Source organism: Micromys minutus (assembly GCF_963924665.1).
Source record: "Micromys minutus genome assembly, chromosome: 23".
Lineage (NCBI taxonomy): Eukaryota > Metazoa > Chordata > Mammalia > Rodentia > Muridae > Micromys > Micromys minutus.
The window spans coordinates 17153833-17174735 of record NC_137958.1 but is presented as its reverse complement, the minus strand read 5'-3'; positions in this window follow the sequence as shown (position 1 = coordinate 17174735).

Sequence of the window (20903 nt, the reverse complement as noted above, 5' to 3'; positions counted from 1 at the left end):
GTGGAGATAAATGTCTATTAGGCACACAATTTTATATAATTGGGGTATTGTCCATTTTATCTTCACTTTCATTCTTTTTGAAGGTATTCTGAGCTTTAGTGTGCTAAAATGTAAATGCTGAGAGCAAATAGTTCTTTCCGAACAACAAAAACTATATATTAAATTAATGCTTAAAATAGGTAAGAGTTCTAAAATCTTTAATTATTTTGACACCAAATGAAGGTGTGTTGGAGAGGTATTGGTCCTTGTGTGTGGACATGCCCATTTAATCTGGTCACTAATGGACCAGTGAAACTTTGAGATGATTGCAGAGTCTGTGTTTCATTCACCACAGAGATGCTCTTGTAGAGGACTAGAACTTGTGCTGTTATTTATACTCAAGGTGGCATATAGCCACTTAGTTTTTTACACTCTTGGTTTCCTTCCCAAGAGGAAATGGGTTGTTTGTAAGATCACCTATTATAAATCAATAACAGTTCTCAAAAATTGTTAAGAAATCTTCTCTGGAACATATTCAATTCTCACCCCGAAAAGAAAAGAAATTTTGTGCCTTATTATTGTGAGTGGTTCTCAAGTTTCCCCAGTCACATCGGTAATGCTTGTTCATTACCACATGCATTTTAGGATTTTCAGGAGTATCTTTTCCAAAGAGACAAGTAAAAGTTTGGGGCAAAATGAAAACATTACGTATCTACGGCCTGAACTCCGACAGGGTAACTAGGGCTGTGCAATGTTGCAAGGAGCCAAGGAGAAAAGTTATGTTTCTGGGAAGGTATTATGTTCCCATTTCCTAGTCACCATGCCCCCATACCTCTTTGATATAAAACAAGCTGGAATTAAAAGCCTAGGATATTGTAATACTGTGTCTGATGTATAATTTGCCCTTATCAAGGTACCAATCTTACCAAATGCTTTTACAATTTCAACCTAAAGTTTTTGACAGACATTTGTCATTAAGGTTGTAATCTGTGAGGAGGACACAGATGATAAGATGAAAATGATGTGTTAGGGAGTACCTCACACAAGCTAACCACATGGTCTTTCAATTCACAAGATCCCCCCCTCACCACCTATTTTTTCTTTCCTTTATTTTTATAAATAATATATATCATGGTATTTTTTTTTTAGTGGTGAAGACAGTCTTCAAATGCAGTCAAGGAACTCAGACTGAACTTACAAGGGCAAGCAGTTAAGTCATTTATTTGTGTTTGCCTGAACTCCAAGGTCTGATGGTCTACACAGAGGACTCTACATAGTAGCCATTGTGTAGATTCTTAGAGGCTAGCCTATGTTCAAGGCTGAGTTAAGATACAAAACGAAAGAAAAGAAAAACTGTCTAGAGTCTTCTATCAAATAAACAAATTGATAGAAGGTGCTTCTAGTAGTTAAAGTTAAAACAATTATCAACAATGAATACAACATGGAATTAATAGAAATAAGATGTAACACAAATCACAGAATAGCTACCTATGAGTTTGTTGTCAAACTTTTTCTTTGTTGTATTTTTTTCTTTTTTTAGATTGTATGAATATATCATTTACCCTTATGTTTTTCCTTCACTCCAAAACCTCCTGCATGTTCTGCTTTGCTCTTTTTGAAATTCATAGCTTCTTTTTTTATATTAGGTGTTATAACATGCATTTATATTTATACATCCATAATTATAAAATGCAACGTACTCTTTCTGTTTTGTTTTGCATTATGATATCAGCAGTAGATATTGGGTAACCAGTTTGTATGCTCTTCTCTTGGAAGAGCATTCCTGTAGGTTTTAGTCATGAACTTTCCTCTGGAAGAACATCCAGTGCTTCTGGCAAGAACGTGCACAATCTGTGGGTACTTTTAGATTCACTTCTGTATCCTACTTTATCAAAGTAAAGTCAGCTCCTTAAGCTCGTCCTCTACAGTAAAAATGCCTGAGAATTGGGTCTGACATCCAAAACCCTGCTGTTCTGTGACAGGTGAAGATTAAATGCTATGCTTGTCTAACAAATCAAGACTGACTATTGCTTCCTCGATGAACCAAGTATGCTTCAAACAACTGTCTAAGTAAGCCTTTGTCATTCTAATGATACAAAGCCACATAAGTTATACTTGCTACTCAACCTATCCTTCTCAGATCTCTGAGGACATTGATTGTTAACTGTATCTTAAATAACAGCAAACGCTTGGCTGCCTGGTCATTCCTTTTTTTTTTTTTTTTTTTTTTTTTTTTTTTTTTTTTTTTATGTACAGTTACCCTTGCTGGTGGGCTTCACACTTCCGAAATTTGAGTTTCTAAAAGTTATGACAAATAGACAAGTAAGTTATATAGCTCAGAAAAAATGCATGGTACAAACGACGAGGGTTCAGAAAAATGTGTTACTATCTGTAGATATGGAAGTTTAAGTGAGCTGTGTATGGGCCAGAGAAAATAACTTTAGAGACTTGAGATTTCGTTCCTGTCTCTATGCTAGTGTTTGGGGAATACCCACCCCTCTGTCTCATCCATAGTCAAAATATACAACCAGTGCTCCAGACCCCTTCAGACCCCTCCAGACTTCAACTTGTTCCTTTCAGGAATTTTTGTTTGCTTGTTTTTTCTCCTCATTCTCTCATGTCCTATTTCCCTACCAGGAAAGGATGTCTACTTCAGAACTGACATGCATTTTGTCCTTTTCTCTTACAACAACTCTCAGGATATGCCTTCTGTGGTCAATCTCACTGGATAGGACATCACCTCTCCTTCTCTTGGTAGATACATCATAAGTACCTAACAATTACACTCAAAAACCTCCGACCTACGTTTCCACTTCTACCCTTAACCACTTTCTGCCTGGGCCTTAGACCCATCACTTCTATGCCCCGCTATTCAAAGTTCTCCTATACCAAAAGAAGACATAAAACAAAACAGACAAATATAATAGAACCTTCAACATTGTTCTGTACCTTGACCCCATTAATGTTGCTATTGTCTTTTTGAATCCTTTTAAGTCTCTGACCCTTAGCCTATATTCTCGGTTACCACTGACAAAAATCATTCACTTTTCAGTCCTGAAACCAAAAGACATTGACTTCTCCATGCCCCAGGATTTACACCCCTAAAACCTTCTTGTCTTTACATAGACGGATTCTAATATTAAGTAGTCCTGACAACTGACCTCTCCTTCTCTAAGGTGTCAGACACTATTCTCACCTTTTCAGCCAGCCAGTCTCATAAACTTGGCCTGCCTTCCCACTTATTCTTCCCGCCTGTTTTAGTATGTAGAGAACCTCCTCCTCTGTAATCCTTTCCACTATGGTAGCCAGTCATCCAGACTCTATCATCACTGAACCCCAACTGCCAATGCTTATACCAATTACTTAGCACTTGTCCCCTTGACCATCCAAATCTGCCTTTGGGAATCAAAACAAAGTTCTCTCAGCCTTTCCACACTAATCATAGACTCTACCGTTCACACCATTTGTCAAAAGCCTCTGCAATCATCCATATTCCTAAAATATCTCAATTTCAAAACCTACATAAACACCCCAGGAAAGACTGTTATTCCAATATAACAAAACCTCTCAAAACTGCACAACCAGACCCTGATTTCAGGTAACAATTGTTTCCCAATTAACTTTATATAGACAATATAAATTTCCCTGGCTCCTGTGAAAATCCCCTAAACAAAGTACTCATGACATCCAACAGCCAAAGTCTTCTTCCTTCTTGCCTAGTCTTAACAGTGGGATTCCTACTCACTACCCTGGACCTCTTTTTGTTTCACTTGTCTTAGGACTTCTCAACTACCAGGACCATGAAACTAAATATATATCCAAAAAACTGCATAAAAATAAAACAGACAAACAAACTACTCAATTTTATTTCTTTCTCTAGTTTGTCTCAATAGATTTCAAATCAAACCCATCCTGCTCAATTTCAGTACCAGCCCTGGCTCTGAATCTACACTCTGATCCAAATTCTATACTTCCAAGTTATACTTACCTAACTTCAGATGGTCCCATAGAACTTGGATGCTGACTGACAAATCCTACTTCCCGAACTTAACCAGCAACCTATTTTCTTTGGTCCCCAAAAAACAATGTCCCCAATGTCTTCAAGAGTTAGCCAAAGAGAAAAAGCCCACTTTTTCAGCATCCAAACAACTCAATAATAATACAAAATGTGGGAATGAATAGATTTTAGCCATCCTTGGCATGACAAACATATCTCTGGCAGGCCTTACCTTTTACCTTAGACTATTTGCTTCACTAAAAATGGTTCCATTCCTAAAAAAAATACCGCCCAGTGTCTATTCCCTTATTTGGCCAATTTCTCCTCCTGAGCTCACAACCAAAGTCCAGGTACAAAATATTGAAGTCCAGCTATCCAAAGCCCTTTTGGCTCACCTAATTAAATTGTCTACCCAATTAAACTTAAACATGTCATCCAAACATGTTTACAGTTTTACCATTACAAACCACCATTGGCCTGTGCGGACATCTGTCTTCTCTTGAGCCAGAAGTAGTATTTTGAGCCATTGCATTCCTTTCCTGCTCTTTCTTCCCTTCCCCTCACCTGCTTTTTTTTTTTTTTTAATCTCCTATTTTTGTCCGTTATTATTGACTTCTGCCCCTCTGGGGCAAGTAAATCTCCTTTCTGCTGACGACTTAAACATGGGGTGTTCTGTGATATTAATTTTACTTTCATATTTGGTCTCTTAGAGTTTGTAGAGCATTTGTGCAGCTCTGTCTAGATCTTAGAGTATACCATGGGAGGACAGGTGTTATTCTACTAGTTCTGCCTGTATGTGTCCCTTGGTCTTTTTTTTTTTTTTTATTTCTTTGATGCTTTAAATATTTTTTTTGCTCAATATATATACTGTTTTGCTTTTGTGTGTCAAGTAGAATTTTTTTTAATGCAGTGTATTTGTTGTTCACCTTGATCAGTATCTCCTTCTTTATGCAAGGAAAATTTTCTTTTATGATTTTGTTGAAAATATTTTCTGGGACTTTGATCTTCCTTTTTTTCTTTCCTCTATTATTATTATTATTATTATTATTATTATTATTATTATTATTATTATTATTATATTTCATCTTTTCACTGTCTCTCATATATTGTCATATATTCTGTATTATGAGATTTTTATGTAGCATTTTCTTTATTCAAGGTATCCATGCTTACGATTTTCTCTTCTCTCTGATATTTTATTTTTGAGACTTGCCTCTAAAATTCCTATTCTATGTGGGCTATCCCCCAAACTGTCACCTGAAGGCACAATATGTTCTTGTAGCTGGGCTGCCTCTGTGGGAGAGGAAATATCTAGCATCAGAGAGACTTGAAGTGCCAGGGTGGGGAAATACCCAGGGGGCCTAACTGCTCAGAGAAAAAAGGGGAGTGGGAATGGGAGTTTGTGACCTGGAAGTGGGCAGTCAACAGAATGTAAAGTGAATAATTAAATTAACTAATTATTTAAATTTCAAAAAATGAACTTTGGGAAGCAAAAAAAAAAATTCTACTGTAGTTACTAAGTTTTTCATTCATGGATATACCTCAGTTTGGGTTTTCTTCATTGGTTTTAATTCCACTTCCTGGTTTTGAATTGTTTTATATAATTCCTTTCACTTTTTGGTTGTATTTTCATAGATTTTTTTTTTTACAAAAGAATTTTTTAAAGGTATTCTTTAAAGACCTGTATCATATTCTTAGACGCTATCTCTGACTTCTCCTTCAGGTAGGCTGCAATTTCTAGAGTCTCCGGTGGTGGTGTTGCTGGACTCCAGTGCAGGAATTTTGTCCTGGCTATTATTATTTTTATTTTTAATCCTGGATTCTAGGCATCTGAGCTTGAGAAGACTGTAATTCTTCATGCTAGTATCTGCTTTTGTCTTCATTGGATGGGTGTTTTTTTTTTTTTTTTTTCCCCTTGGTTTCTATTTCCCTCTTTAATTCTTAGGGGCCTTGGTTGCTTGTTTGCTGCTAGGTAGGCAATACTTTTCGGATCATTGCAGATGTGGCCACTGGGAGTTCAGAGTAAAACATGGTCTTAGTTAATGTGAGCTGACACTTAGGAATGCAGATGAGCTGAGGGAGACAGAGGTAGTCTAGAGAAGAGAGAAAGCAAGATATCTTACCAAGTGCTGCTTTATTCCTCAGGTAGGGTATGAAGTGTAGGGAGCTGTTTGTGCCGCACCCAAACATGGCGCTGGCTTCCCACTGAGAACTCAGCAAACAGAGCTGTTGCCCAGCCAAGAGACTTAATGCGCATGCACCACATAAGTCACAGCCCACTCTTGGGGCACGTGATTGAGCTACAGGAGGATGCACCAATCAGGTAGCAACACAAGTCTCTTAGGCATATATAGCAGTGCATTTTCTCCCCCACGTGAGGAGAAGAGGAAGACAGTGGAGAGATTGCGGGAGACCCCACGTGGAGGGATGGCAGAGAGATACCACGTGGAGAGAGAACCGATAGGAGAGATTGCGGGAGGTCCCGCGTGGACAAAGACTGGACAGAGAGATCACACGTGGGGGACTGCACGTGAGAGGTCGCCTAGACAGTAGAACCCGGTAGGGAGTCCCCAGCTCAGAGAGAAGTTTCCTGCTCAAGAAGCCCCCTGCTCAAAGTGCTGTACAATAAAGGTTGTCCGCAGAAGAATCTGTTTGTTTGTTGCACGCCTGTTCCTAGCAGCGGGAATCGTGGGCGAGTGACAATGAAGTCTAAAAGTGAGGGGAGGTCACAACAGGTAGCCTGATACAGAGCTGGGGAGGAGACTGGAGCAATAGACTGAAGAAGAGGGGGGAAGGGGTGAAGATTTGAAGCTCACGTACCTGCTTAGCTGTTCTACTTGTTTCTCTTCCAGGTTTGGCTGGCACATTCTCAGAGAACATCTGCTGAATTTGGAAACTGGAATAACAGGATGAGTGGGAAGGAAAGGTTTAAAGAGAAGCTCTGAATGATCCATTGGAGATGGGATGGAGAGGATGGGGAGGCTGCAGCAGATTGTCTGCTACAGTAATCAGAGAGATTTAGGTTTGAATTTAGAGAAAAGGGAGTGGTAAATAATCAGTTAGACTACCTAATCCTCTTTCAGGAGTGGCCTCTAGGTTCACAGAGAAAGCCAACTGAGGTAGAGGACTGGGATAATTTGATGAATGGGATAGCAAGTATTGGAAGGGCAGGTCTGTATGGCCCACTGGAGATAGAGGTAGGGAGGGCAGGGAGGCTACAAGTGGTCTACTTCAGAACTGGGGCTGCAACTAGAGTAATGGAATTAGAAGGGAGAAAGAGTAGGTGAACATTTTTAGCAACTTATCTGCTTCCATGACAAGAATGCCCTGTAGAACAGCCACTAGGGTTGGGGCATAAGATAATGGGATACATAACAGGGGGAAGGTTGAAAGGGAAGATCTGTGTGATGCCCTGAAGATGCTGTAAGAAGGGTAGGGAAGGCTAGAGAAGGTCATCTACTACAGAGTTCAAGAGGAGAATGGGGGAATAGAGCTGGAAAGGAGGCAGAAATGGTGAAAATCTGACTTAACTTACTTGCTTTCCTCACTGCATTCTTATTTTAATAAAAATCCAACATAACAATTTATAAGTACCATAATTTCACCAGCTTCAGTTTCAGAGGACACGTTGATAAAAAAATCCATTACTCAGCTAGTCACCTGACTACAGGGCTGCAAGTATCGGCTTTGGGTGATTATCAGGGTGAATCCAATGTCCCAATAAGTTAATTTAGACTACTATAATGGCATTACTATAACTTTAGTATTAAGTATTCTGATCTCTCCTGTTAATATGGTTCACATAGCCTTGTCCTGCTTTAATTACTAATGCAAAAGTTTGCATACCTCTAATTTAAAATTATTTTCCACCAAAGGTCTAGTAGATCTATTATGATCCATTAAAATACTTAAAAAATCGCCCTTGAAGAAAGTTTTTTAGTCACTTCACCTCATTTGTTCTGCTTTGTATGATTTTCAGAATCAATAATAGTCTTGCTATGTTGTCCAGGCTATGCTCACATGGTGTAATGCAGCCTCCCAGGTCCTGAGGTAGAAGGCTTTCAGCCGGATGCCCATCTCTCATCATGTTTTATGTTTCTCCTTTCTTAGTGTTTTTTCTCACTGATCAGTTCTGTCTTGTCACTTTAATTCTTTTTAGCAGCTATCATGTTGAACCAGGTTTTTTTTTTCCTTGTGTTTGGGAGGCAAAACAAAACAAAAATTTACCCCCAAATTGGGCACTCCTTAAAAACCTGACAAATTATATAAAAGCTTATAAAGTTAATTTAGTATCAATCATATTTCACCAAGTAACTACATTATTTAGTGGCTATGGAGGATAGAAAATAACCTTCAAAAATGTAAATCCCTCTTTTCACATTGCTTCTAATATCTAAATATGGTTTTGTGTATACTATACATTATAAGCAACTTAAAATGACAATAATATATAAAAATACTTTATTAGGAGAATGGTTATCTTTGATTCATTAAAATTAAATTATTTGCCTTCACTTTACTATATTTGAAGTATGCTATCTTAATTAATAACTTTAACATGTCTGTCCGTTCTTATACAAAGTAAAATAAAATTCCTCATCTTTCACAAAGTTAAATGTCCTGCCACCAGCATTTTTCAATGGTTTTGAAAATTCAGGATTCTGATTAATTTGATTTTTACTGTAGTTTGTCTATTCTGTGATACATATATTACAATACTTCAAATTTTATATCCATTTATAGTTATAAAGCTTGAACAAGTATAATAGTTTCTTTTATTATGAACAAGGAATTTATGAGTCACAGAATTATTCAGTACATATATCCACCCCCCCCCCTTTCTCAATAGCAGCATGCCTATGACAACTACAGCAGTTGAAAAAATGAAATTTAATCAAACCTGAGCCAGTAGGAATATGGCATTGGTTATTTAGGGTAAGGAGACCACTACTCATAAAAAGCAAAAATGAAATGTGTCATAATGTACTCCATCTCATCTGAAAGACAAAGAGCCAGTCTTCAACGTTGGACTTAGGTAGGGTTCTTTTAAAATTGCATTCCAAAGGCATTATTAGGTAGATGATGCCAAAAGTCTATTCTCAGTTCACTCTTTATGTTTTTTCTTTGTTATTAGAATATAGTTTTCAAAATTAAAAAAAAAAGAATGAGCTTTAGTAAGAATGAGATCAGAATAGAATGCACGAGTCAATGAGTCAGGCTGCCTATATTGCTAAGATTAATTTTGTTTTCTTGATGCTTTCTAGCCAAGTGGAAAACTCTCTTTTCAAGAGCTTTTGGCTGGTCGCCACACATTTTAGGCATTAAGAGAGATGGAGAGAAAAAAAGTTCAGGAGTATAGTATAAATTTCTCAACATTTTGCCTACTTGATACTTTTCAGAAAAAGACACACAGATAGAAATGCATATCTCCTCTTTTTCTTTAAATAATATTGGATCTCAGTGAATAACTGACATTCAATTATTTTAATTATGCTTAAGATGCACTGTTTGACTGGTAAAATTTTAAGTAAATATCATAAATGGCAAATGAAGACAATCTAGAGAAACATGTCATAAGCACTATTAAGATTATAAAGAATCATTTTGGAAATGACTCTCAGTTTAAAGTTATTTGAGTAAAGAAATAGTTTGTAAAACAGTCAATTATACATTTTTTAGTGTAATATTAGAGTACTATTTCAAATCCATACAAAAACAGCACACTTACAAATCTGAAAGCCATTTCAAAAATGCATTTTTCTATTTCTATTCTAGGATTTAAAGCACATGAGTATAAATAAAATGTTGGCACTCATGTAAATTATTTTCAAACAGAATATTTCACAGCTGTTGCTTGTATTATTTGTGTGTATATGGGTGGAGTGTCTTTCTATAAGTGAATGTTTATTGCATACATTTGACTAAGAGAAAACAATATAATAATCTTCACTAATGGCTAGAAATAATGCAAATATTTAAGAAAAGCCATGTGCCAGAGTTTAAACACATTTCTCAATCTTGTACTATCATCAGTTTGTGTATCATTTAATCTTTCTCTACTCTCCATATTTTAAATATAGAAACTGGATTGGAGTCACTTCTATTTGAGGTTACTTTCATCTAAGATCTCAGCTAGGGGCAATGACTCCGGCTCTTTATTTCCCCATGTGTTAAAAATAAATTCTGAATGAGAATGGTAAAGGTGACTTTTATTTGACAGATGTAATTATCATCTCAGAGGCTTACTGCTTAATAAACTCACTCTAGATCTTTCTATCTTTGGCTGGCTGGTTCAATTTAGGTGTTCTTGTTCAAACTCCTCTCTAAGATGACTGATTCAAATTGACTTCTCTTGGCTTCTGACTGAATTGCTCTGCTTAGAAAAACTGCCTCTGAACTCCACAAATTGACTAAATTCAAGAACCAAACTTTTCTGAACAGAACTGAGCTCAACTACACTCAGCAGCATGGAACTAAGCTACATTCACTGAACTAAATAACTCTTAAGTAGCTTCTTTGGCCTGTCTATTCTCATGAGAACTGGGCATATCCTGTCACTGACTCATTCTGTCAAATCTTTCTATGATTTTTCATTTTGTCTGCCCTTCAATTGGATGTCACTTCCAAACATAGCTGTTTCCTTTTACAAACTAATTTTACCCTCATTGTTTGGGAAAAAAGTGTGTGCTAAGAGTGTGTCTGTAGTCCAGACAGAGGTATTAATGGTGTGTCACTGCAGCAGGGTCACCTAGACTTACAAATTCTTTGGATGTGATCCCTTGCCAGAGCAGCAATATTGCTGGATTAAAACTCCTCTATCGGGAATCCAACTAACAAAAATAAACAAAACAAATAAAACAAAAACAAAAAAACTTGTAGTTAATAAGTAAAAATTAAACAAAGAGAACAAGAAGAAAGAAGGCAGCAAACCAACTTCTGCATAGCTTCTCTTCCAGATAGTTATACTGGTCTTCAAATATATGTTCTAGTAAAACTTAAAATTAAAAATCAAATTAATAATGCCACTACTATTTTAAAGTAAAACTATTAAAATCTACCTTCTTTATTATGTCAGTTACTTTCCTTGCCTCTGTGACCAAAACCATACAAAAGAAGCAATTTAAGAAAGGAACACTTTGGTGTGGCTTACAGCTTGAAGAAGTGGATGGAGAAGGGGTAGAGGTAGGAATGAGGCTACTGGTTACACAATTAGTAAGTGAAATACTTATAGTCTGGCTAGCCATCAGAGACAAGGCCCCTCTGTAGAGGATATTTCATAAAATTACAAAACCTTTCAAAACACTGCCCCTACTAGGGGATCAAGTGTTTAAACACATAACTGTATAAGAAATATTTAACATTCAAGCAAAATAACTATTTCAGATCAGTTCTATCTGACTGAGAATCAGTCATAAGGAAATAGGTGCAGGGTTGGCAAGGTGGCTCAGAGGGTAAAGGTGCTTGCTTCCCTCCTGATAGTTTAAGATTAATCTCTGGAGCCTACATATTGGGAAGAGAGATTTGACTGTTTTCTGATGTCCACTCACATGTTGTAGCCTACATCACTGTATAATTACACACACACACACACACACGCACACACAAATAAATGTAAAAACAAATTATAATATTTCAAAAAAGAAGGTATAGATATTACCCTTATTATAAATACAACAAAATTAACTATACAAAGGTGGAAAACAGCTACTTCACAGAGTGATATACATTAAGTATACAGAAAGCAATATGGTATAGTCAGTGTCATTGTATGTTTACATATATGCGTGCTTGTGTATGTGTGACTTATATGGGTGAGATTGAGTGTGAAGTACAGAGGCTGAAATCAGATACTGCCTTCAGTTACTCTTTTCCTGGGTTTACTTCTGAAAGAGGGTCTATACAGATTAAGTTCGTTTTTACATTGCTGTGAAGTCACACCATGAGTAAGGCAAGTCTTTTAAAGGACAGCATTTAACTAGAACTACATTACAAGCTCAGAGGCTCAGTCCATTATTATCAAGGCAGGAAGCATGGCAACATCCAGACAGGCATGGCACTGGAGAAACAGCTGAGAGTTCTACATCTTGTTCCAGAGGGAACTAGGAAAAGACGCACTTGTAGGCAGCTAGGAGGAAGGTCTCAAAGCCCCTCATATTGACACACTTCATCCAATAAGGCCACAACTATCCCAACAAGGCCATAATAATAATTACACTCTCTGGGCCAAACACATTCAAACTCCTACATTCCACTCCCTGGCTTTGTCAAACATATGAGTCTATGGGAAACATGCCTAACCATAGGATAATGCAAAATATATTAATACAAATTCCATGGTATGTAACAGTCTAAGCACAAGAAAAAGAAGAAAAAAAAAAAGAAGCTCAGAATTTCTTCCAAGAATCTTCCATTCATTTAACTGTAATCCCCTATAAAAACCAAAATACAAAATCAGGTAACATACTCCCAATATAACAGAATGAATATGGTATATATATATATAAAACCATTCCAAAATGTCATAGTGAGGAAATGCTTGACCAAAGAAAGAGCAAAAATCATCTGGGCCAGCTCCAAACTCTGCATTTCTACTGTTTTTTCTCCCCCTGTTTTATTCATTATTTTTCCTGACCCTCCTTACTTCTCCCTGTGTCCTATTGCATCTAATCATGTCCCACTTTTCTCTCCCCTTCCTCTCTCCTTCCTAATTCCACCGTCCCTCTACATCCCATAATTACTTTCTTCCTCCTTCTGAGTACAACCGAAGCATCCATACTATCATCTCCCTTCCTGGGTTTCATATACAGTGAGTTGTATCATAAATATTCTCAGCTTTTCGGCTAATTTTCACCTAGCAGTTAGTACATACCATCTGTGTTCTTTTGTGACTGGATTACCTCACTCAGGATGATATATGTTATTTCCATCTATTTCCCTATGAACACACTGACACAGTGGAAAATTTTCTGAATGGAACACCAAGACCCATTCTTCAAGGTCAGCAATTGACAAATGGGACCTCCTAAAATTAGAAAGCTTCTGTAAGGCAATGGCATTGTCAACAGGACAAAACAGCAAACCACATATTGGAAAAAAATCTTTACCAACCCTACATCTGATCGAGACCTAATATACAAAAATACAAAGAACTCGTTAGACTCCAGAGAAACAAATAACCCTATTAAAATTTGGGTATAGAGCTTAACAGAATTCTCAACCGAGGAATCTCAAATGGCTGAACAGCACCAAAAGAAATGCTCAACATCCTTAGTCATCAGAGAAATGCAAATAAAAATGATCCTGAAATTCCACCTCACACAAGTCAGAATGGCTAAAATTAATAATCTCAGGAGACAGCAGATGCTATTCGAGAAAGAGGAACATTGAGCCATTGCTGGTGGCATGCTAATTGGTGCAACCACTCTGGGTATCACTCTGGCGGTTTCACAGAAAACTGCAAATAGTCCTACCTGGAGACCCAGCTATACTACTCCTGGACATATACCCAAAAGATATTCCAACATATAACAAGGACACATGCTCAACAATGTTCATGTCTTGTTCTTCAAGTTCTAAACCTGTATCGTGCATACTTGAAAAAGAGAAACTTCACACTTTGTAATATTTTGGAGAAATAACAATTAGAAACACTTTTAACAGTCTGATAGTTTTAAAGAAATACATTTTAATAAGCAAATAATCAACTTTGTATTGTTTATTGCAAAAGTTTCTAATCATACTTTCACTGTGATTCCTAGTTGCATTTACATTACTATCAAAATTCTTGCTTTTTTGAGATAGTATATATATTTGCATTATTAAAAAAAGTTAATTCATAGTTTAGTTATAATATTTTGGAATAACAGTTGTAATATTTATAAACTATGAAATCATAATTGGTATAATAAATCATTTAACATATAAAAGTTGATAAATTCTCAATTTCTTTTTCTAAAAGAAAATAAATATGATTTTCATAAGTTTTATACTTTGTAATAAATATACCTTTCAAAATTATTAAGTACGTGTGTATTATATATTCACAAATACATTCAATAAACTTTTAATATTATAATCACTTTAGATTTACAGAGGTAATGTAAAGATACTACAGAGAATTTCCACACAGGCTTCAAATGCCTTTTTGATTAGTATCTTCTATTTGTTTTTTAATGTGAATTTTGAATATTCCCCAGAGGGTTGAATCGAAGGTGTGGTGGTGAATTTGGCAACAAAACAACATTAAAACCTTCAGGAGGTGGGGCCTAGTGGATTTTTAGGTTATTATGGAAATGGCCTTGAAAGGACTAATGGGATTCAAGTCTTTTCTTTGTTTCCTGTACACCATGAAGTAAACAGCTGTTTTCCATAGAATGATATATTGTTTTGTTTCTAGAAACAGGGTCAACTGAACATAAATTTGAATTCTCAGCAATGTGCTCTAAAATAAATATTCCTTTCTTTAGTTGATTATTTTAAATATGTTGTTATATGCAATAAGAGAGTATTAACCAACATGATATAGTTCATTTGACATAATTAATGAACCATTAACTATTACTAATTATTTACTAATGAACAACTCTGATTGTTAATTAAAGTACAGGTTATGTGCAGGTTCCTTTTTTCTTATATAACCTCCTCTATTTTTAGCTCAATAATCCTCACAATGATCCTATATTCATCAGCCACATGATCTTAGGTTGTTCTGTTATAGAAGATGCTTCTTGCTTGTGTTTACATGGCGCATTTGGAGAACTACATATCAGATATTTTCTGGAATGTCCCTTAATATGTGTGTGTCACATTCTCATTTCTAATAATAAGGTAAATAAAAACTATTATGTCTTTAGAATGTGATTTTGTTTTATAATATACCAATTTATGGCTTTATAATTTTTGAGAACTTTATATATGAGCATCCATTACTATATTGGTCTCCTCCTAAACTCCCATCACATTTCCAGTGTGCCTCACCCCAAACTCATGCTCTCTTCTTCATTATCATTGTTGTATATCTGTATATCTACACATATACATGTAAAGGTAAATACAGTCAAATCTGTTTAGCATAAATCATATGTACTCATTTTCAGGGTTTGCCACTTGGAATTTGATATCCATTCAGGGGCTCTTTCCCAGAAAAAAAAAAAAAAAAAACTATTTCTTCCTCTCTCATTGACCCATTGACATTCTGTAGCTCTTTTCTAAATTTGGGGCTATCACATGCACATATGAAATGTGTTTATTTTTCCTGTGTGGCTATTTTGTTTTTTGATTGTTGATGCATTTCATTATTATATTTATGTTTCTATCTTAAGTTTATGCACCAATTCACTTTTTTTCTATCTCATTTGTGTACAGAATTTAGTGTTTATAAAAATCTCTTAATTCTGATATCAAGTTTGTAATCTTCTACCATGGTTCTCTATGGAACCTTTATTCAGCCTCACCTCCTAGCTTCTGAAAAGGGGCAAATCATTTTCTTGTCCCTTGTACTTGTTAGAATAAAATTTCTTTTACTATATAGTCCTCTGACCACAACTGAAAATAAACTTTCTAGGTTCTGTTGACATGAATCATGACATTAATGTACCTATGTAATCTATTAATAGAGGGAAGCAACTTTAATTTAGGTGAAGACCACACAAAACACTTGTTCACATATATACCTTCATGAATAGCTTTCTAGGAGTTGAGGAGGACATAGTATGAATGGTACTGACTAATTTTAACTTTTTAAATGGTACCATGGAATAAAATTAAGTGTGGATTCTTTAACTATTCCAGAGAAAGAAAAAAAATGTGTAATGTTACCTTTCAGAGTATTTAATCTTTTTTTTATTTTGATACAATAGATGTTTATTAAAACTTTCACACTACTTCTCAACTTTGCCTTTTTTTGTTGTTAGACAGTTTATGTATTTACAGTTCAAATGTTATTCACCTTCCTGGTTCCCCCCCTCCCTCCCCTGCCCCTTTCTGCTTCTATGAGGATGTGCAAAAGCTATCTTTACCCTAATTTCTTTGTCATCATGTTTGTCCTTTGAGTAGAGGACGGCTACTGATTTGTTTGAGTTAATTTTATATCCAGCCACTTTGCTGAAGTTGTTTATCAGCTGTAATAGTACTCTGGTGAAATTTTTGGGGTCACTTAATTATACTATCATGTCATTGGCAAATAGTGATATTTTGACTTCTTCAGTTCCGATTTGTATTACTTTGAACAAATGACAAATACAGAAAAAAAGATTTAAAATTTAGAAAATATCCTTACAATATGAAACATTCTCCAAAGATATATGAATTATTATATATAATTTTTGCTACAACCAACTATAAAATATATTCTGCTATATCCATAGGGAGTCCTATGTTCCATATAAAATTAAATGGAGCATGTTTAAAAATCACATAACTACTAATAAATCCGGTAGAAAATAAATTTTTAAAATATATGGAATCTAATTATATACTAATAACTAAACATTAAATTATTTAATTTATTTAAACATTTAACTATTGGAGTTCTATAAAAACTTAATGTCTTAGTAATAAAGTCAGAAGGAATGTTCTCTTTCAAATTTCAAAAATCTCCATTATTTTTCCAAAAAGGTCTGAGAACATTAATAGGGACGTTTTGAAAATTTAAAGAAACAAGTTAATTGAAGGAAAAAATAATTCTTCACTCAAGTCTAATATTGTTTATAAATTTAAATATTTTAGATTTACCAAAACTGTTTTTAGTAAGTAACAAACAATATAACCACACAGAAATTTGTTTTTCTAAAGTGATGATCAACTTAGTTTACTTCTTTAACACCATTTTGCAATGACTTCTTTACAAGAGGTCATTGTCCTTCTCCAGTATTTGACTCCTACTTTTGGAAAGTGTTCCACCTGCAAGCAATGTGTAGGAAGATTGCAAGAGTGTTGGATGTTTGCATCAATGACCTTCTGTCTGCAACTGCTAACGAGTCCAGATCCAGATTATTGGTTTCTGGTGAACTGAGCACCCGGGAGGTTTTCTAACATTAGTAATTGTATGTGGAACAAAATATTTATTTGCTGTAGTTAATTTACTGTAAACTGAAACAGGGGCAAGTGCAGCCATGCTCAAATGACAGTCTAAACTCATGTGCAAAGAAGAGGTTCATAACCAGGGAGCAGGAATGGGAAGCCCAGAAAAGAGAGAATGAGAAGCCCAGAAAAGAGAGCTAGAAAGAATGCAAACAGTGAGGTGTGGTCTAATTTCCTTGAGCAGTTGCTATAGTTCTAATGTATTACTATTTCTTCATATCCTTAAAGTAAAACTATTTTACTCACGAAATGATTCTTATGGCTACTGTAACTGAACTGCTGCTGAATTACCAAGAAAGCCTTATGTTAGCAGTCAACTATTTGGCTGTGGGAGGTTCATTTCCTAACTGATTACTTGTAACTTTATATTCTTGTAGAAAATAGAAACTTATCTTCCTTTGGATTGTATAATATTATTTGAAACATATTTTTCTTTTGATTCAGAATTTAAAGAATTCTGTTTGTTTAAATGAGGAATTTCTAGTAAGAAATTTTGGAGAAATAAAATTAAAGATAAAAATTACATTATGAACCATACACATTATTGTCTTTCTAGTACTATTCACAATTTTTATCTTAAGTATCAGTATAAATACTCAGATCCCCAGGACCTGCTTACTTCCAGAGGTCTCAACATTCTTTTGAGAGGTGTTTGAACGGAGACCATTGGACCCTGGCAGTCTCTGGCAGCCCCTGTCAGCACACAGGAGTGATGTTCTTAGTCCCGTAGTCTTGTGCATGCTCTGGGTGATCTCTAAGTATGAATAAGCAATGCTGGCAGCCCTCATGTAATTCTCTCCTGACACCTCCTTGCCAGTGACCTTATCTCAAAACTCTGTTAAGCACATTCCTGTACATTAGGTACCTTTGGCTAAATCTTGCCTTGGTCCCTTCCAAAGTTGGGGTTCATCCATGTTTCTCAATAATTTTCCCTTAGGCAAAGCAGACAAATGACTGAGATTCTTTTGTGTCACTGTTTTGTCTAATTACCCCTAGTCCATTCCACGCCATCATGCTGACATTCATATCATAGCTCCCTCACTGCATTCTAGCTCCTATGACCTACAGCTGAAGATTCCTAGTTACCTCACCCTTGGACATATATACACCCAAATGGTTCCAAATAGTTGTTCAAAAATAGCCTCAAGTCACCTTGTGTGTATAAATATTAAATTTAACTGGTTCTTCAGATAACAAAAAATATTCTAGAGGAATATAGATTAGCAGGTTGTAAAAATTACTAAAGCGCCTTACACCATCAACACATTTTCTGTATCATTCATACAACATATTTCTGCTGAAACTCTGTGAATACTCAGCCTTTTATAAAAAAATATAAATGCAAGCTGTCAACATGGTATTTATACACCTTTTACTGGTCATAACAGGAGAGCAACACCTCTTATGCTAACATCTCTCTTTTTATTTTGCTACAATGGATGTGATTGGTTATTAAAGTAATTACAAGTGTATATAAAGTTAGAGCGGTCTGCAGTGTTGATATGATGCTGATTGCTATTGTGTAAGAACTGATATTCAGTCAGAAAGCACATTTAGGCACGATGCGATGCCATGTCTTGACAGATATTTTGACCATTAAAAAAATAAAAGTAGATATAAACCATAGATCAGCTTCTTAAATAACTATAGTTAGCGCCTTGCCTTTCTTATATTTGTTTATTATTCTTTTTGGGAGGGGTGAGGCAGAATTGTTTCTAGACAGTGTTTTCTTGTGTAGCAGTGGCTTGCCATATCTACCAGGCTGGCCTTGAACTCAGAGATCTATGTGCCTCTGTACAAAATGCCAATGATCAGCCTTGACTTAGAGAGGAGTTCTGAGGAAGGAATGTCTCGGAGTTTGCAAAAAAAATGACTTGAAGTCAACTCATGGTTTGGTGCCCTATGTTCTGCTAAAGAAAGCTTTCCAGCCTGCTTTTTCTTTGTTGTGCTTGCCCAGGAGATCTCTAAACAGGGCATTCACTATGTTCTGCTCCAAGCAGTTCTCTCTTGATGTTCCAAGTAATTTTCCAAATAATTTACCTCTTTATGCATTCTGCTTAAGACAGTTCACCATGCATTTTTCTTTTGCTGTTCTACAAACTTTCTCTGAATGGCTCTTCTCCTGTAGATCTTAAACTCAGACTTTGTTTTACACATCAGTCTGGCCATTTATGTCAGGGTTCCTTTTGATTATCCTAAGAATCACCATCTCCTTACTCTAGACCTTTATTTCCTAAGAGGCAACAACCATACATTTCCTTTCAACAGTGCAAAAAAATTCAGAGATTTGACTACCTCTGGTAAACACAGCTCAGAAGCTATCTGGGTGAGACCTCTCTTTAAATTACCATTTCCACCATACTAGGGTATGAACTCAGTGTGTCCCAGGCTGACCTTAAACTCAGCAATCTGACAACCTTTAAATGTATATTTTACACACACACACACACACACACACACACACACACACACACACACACATTTTAAACCCATGCTTTTAGAGTTCTTTCCACAGCCTTAAGAGCTATTTTGATTTTCCCAGCATTTTCCATTTTGATAAGACATTAACCTCACCTTCACCTTCACCTTCTGGACTGGTGCTTTTTCCTTATCATGGAGTCATTAATCATAACCGGAGGATATTCCTTAAAGGAGGAATGTAAACTATGAACATTATTATACAAACAAGCCTTATATCCAGGTCTCCGAACCCTGTCTCAGGGCAGGAATCCTGACATTCTGTCCCCACCAATGGCATGTTGGACCTGGAAGCCAAGTGCTAGGATTAAAGGGGTACACTACCATTAAATGGCTATTTGTTTATTATTCTATTTGTATCCATAATCTTTTTGTAACATGTATATTTAGGAGAAAGTCAGATGTGTTTGCAAATTATTCAAATTATGTTTCCTTAGGATGGTAATTAATCTTGCTAGGACAAATGAAATTCTGAATATTTGAATTTTAAATAAAGAATGCAGACAATTATCCACTCTCATGAGAGCTGACTGTCAAACTTAACCTTGGTTTCAGAACACTGTATAAAGAACAGATTCTAAGAAAATATGCAATATGATGTCACTTTCCTTGAGGCGTAGGTTGTTGGTAACTACACTGGAGAACAAAGAAACAAAGAAAAAATGTATTTGTCACATTATTTGTATATTGATGTAATCATCCCGACACTAGAATTATTTAGTGGAAAAGGTCAGTATAAATAGGATGTATTTATTTACTCATAAGAATAAAGTAAATGAAAAATTTCCATAGCATTTTTGTTGTTGCTTTTAACTATCTCTGGCACACCCAGCAGAGTATGCAGTGTTACATACACAGTGACCCATGTTTTCTAAGTAAAATGATTACAGTTAAGGAAAACTTAACCACTGAACTCCTGGCATGAACTGCTAAAATATAGTGTGTTCATAACGATTAAAAAAAAAACCTGTCAATTACTAAATCTCCACTAATTCTCTTTCTGAATGAAAGAAAGAAAACCTAGATTGATTATTTATATGTAATGCTTGTTTCTTATTCTACAGGGGAAAAGGCTGAGTGTGGACCAGGAAGAGGGAAAAAATTCAAAGCATGAACAGTAAGAAATACGAGTGCTAGATACATTCTGCCTCGTTCCATTTTCACATGTTGTGGGGCCGTCTTTAAATTTCCCCAGTATTTTATTCTTTTAGAAATTCATATAAGTGATATAAATGAAAGAAATTTATCATTGTATATAGCCATATTTATGTCAAGTAATTTACTAAAATTATTTTATTACACAGATTTAAATCTAGCAATAGATTTATAGTCTGATCAAGATTCTAAGAGGAGGTCTCCTTGACATGAA